The sequence below is a fragment of the Orycteropus afer genome, unplaced genomic scaffold (genome assembly GCF_000298275.1).
Source record: "Orycteropus afer afer isolate SDZICR_OR568_19922 unplaced genomic scaffold, OryAfe1.0 scaffold00088, whole genome shotgun sequence".
NCBI lineage: Eukaryota > Metazoa > Chordata > Mammalia > Tubulidentata > Orycteropodidae > Orycteropus > Orycteropus afer.
Genome location: NW_006921675.1, coordinates 10216724 through 10219235, shown reverse-complemented (window position 1 = coordinate 10219235; position 2512 = coordinate 10216724). Strand labels below are relative to the sequence as shown.

Here is a 2512-nt window from a genome sequence, read left to right as displayed (position 1 = left end):
AGTATCCAAAGTAAATAAGCCTACAAGATTGTAAACAGGGAACCAGAGACATCAATTGACAAATGAGGACAACTACAAACCAAAAGGAGGGAAAAACCTGTGTCATTACAGAACTCCTAGATGGTAGGGAAGTCAAAACAACTACAAGATAGAATGGACTGTTCTAAACTTGGGAAGAAAATTACAAATCACAGGGTAACCTCAAAGAAAAATTATAAACCTTCACATTGAAAAAGAGGACCAGCATAAATATTCAGCAAATACTAAAGCAACAGCAATGAAGGAAGTGATAACACGACTCATAAACAAAAGATCAGCATAGAAAATTATATGGAACAAAGAAATCGACACCATGAAAAAGTGCATAACAAAAATGACAGCAACAAATTCATATTTGCTGATAATTACATTTCTGGCAAGGGACTTATCTCCAAGATTTATCGTGAAAGAGTGGATGACCAAACTATGGTATGTACAAATAATGGAATGCTATGCAGCACTAAAGAGTAGTGTAGAGTCTGCAAAACACCACATAATATGGATGAACTTGGAGGATATTATGCTGAGTGAAATAAGCCAGTGACAGAAGGACAAATATAGTATTACTTTGTTGTTATGGAGGGTCAAAGAAAGGTTTATATATGGAGGGAAACTTTCTTTATTGGTTGCCAGGGGTGGGAGGGGAGGGGAAGGAACCTGCAAAAAAAAATGCATTTACCCATGTCACTTTAGTTTTTTGTATTTCACTGTACATAAATTATATTTCAATAAAATGCATTAAAAAAAAAAAAAGGCTCACTATTGCTCCTGGGAAAAGCAGAGTACATTATTAACGGCACCACCCACTACTTCAGAGATCAGGTGTTGATGGGAATGCAAATTCCCCAAGTCCATCAAGTTGTTTCCTTGGGCCACAGTGTCCCATGGAAAATGATGAGGGTATGATGTCAGAGAATGAGAAGCCCAGCCTGGCTCTGCCTCTAAAAGCTGTGGGACCTTGGTCACTCACCTTCTGGGCCTCAGTTTCTCCTTTTTAGTTTCTAACAAAGGGGTATACTTCTGGCCAGTTGGGATGGAGCTCAGCTCCATGTTGTCTCTTGCTGCTATTGTTAGCTGCCATTGAGACAGTCCCCAACTCATGGTGACCCCATTAACATGAGATCAGTTTTGTGATCATCCCTTGGGCTTTCCCTGACTAATTTTTTGGAAGGAGCTCTGGTAGCATAGTGGCTAAAGCACTTGACTGCTAACCAGAAGGCTGGCGGTTCAAGCACACCAGCCACTCCTTGGAAGGAAGGTTGGGCAATCCTACTTCTGTAGTGATACTTCCTCGGAAACCCAAGGAGGGGTCGCTATGAGTCGGGGGCCAACTCGACGGCACATAACAACAACAACAACATCAGGTCTTTCTTCCTAGTCTGTCTTAGTGTGGAAGCTCGGCTGAATCCTGTTCAGTATCAGAGCAGCAACAGGCAAGCCTCCACTGACAGGTTGTGGCTGCACATGAGAGGCACTGGCCAGGAATCAAACCCTGCTCTCCTGCATGGAAGACAAAAGTTTCACCATTGAATCACCACTACCCCCCATGTCCTCTAGTCAGGGAGATTTCATAGGAGTAAGGCCTTTCCAAGTAGAAGAGAAGGAGGAGTCGGGAAGGAAGTTCTCATCTCTTCCCTACTGCATCTAAAAGCACAAATATCCCACAGCTGTTAGGCAGAGAGGGCTCGGTGTGAACTGGTCAGCCTAGTGCCAAGAAGTAGGCTTGGGATCCTGCTTATGGGTATTTGCATGTGCTCCCCGTGCCACCATCAGACACAGCCTTCAGTCTGCACCTCGTCCCTGTTCCAGTAGCTCCACAAGCTCCAATTGTTGCCATCCCTGACTCACCACCACCACCACCACCAACACCAACACCACCACTAGCAGCTCCATAGCTGGGAGTGCGGAAGGCAGTGTTCACCTCACTGTTGCAGGGGCTGCACCCACAGCAGAGCCAGAACAGCCCCAGGCTCCTCACTAGGTGCAGGCAGCTTGTTCTCTGTCCCTTCTATGGAGCTGGGATTTATTTAACCTGTTTCCGTGGCAGCGCAGTTACAGTGGCAGCATCTGCCTCCCCACAAGGCTGAGTGAGTCATAGCCACCCACGCTAGCCCTTGGCAAGCACAACCCTTCTGGAGACCATTGCTCATAAGTCAGGAGAAGGATGCACTACCTGGTGGCCTTCTGCCCTGGGTCTCAGGTCCGATCCAGATAGTGCACTGCACACAGGGCTCTGGAAAGGCCTTACGTGCCCAGAAACCCGGCTGGTTCTACCCACAAAGGCTGTTAGAGCTGCTTCAACTGACTTCAGAGTGTTTCGTTCTGGTTGCAGCCAGCACCTGCAAGATCTCATGGGGGAGGATACAAGTTTTCAGACTCTAAATCAAGTGCTCTTTTCACCATCCAGTGTCAGCACTTAGACTTGTCATTCTGGGGCTACCTCACCACTCACATTGGCCCCAGGTTCCTCCTG

General features: G+C 46.5%; 1 pseudogene; it reads right to left on the bottom strand.

The window, feature by feature from the left end:
• The window catches only part of LOC103198237, a 58891-nt pseudogene extending 57802 nt beyond the window's left edge, over positions 1-1089 (bottom strand).
• Between the last annotated feature and the right edge of the window lie 1423 nt (positions 1090-2512).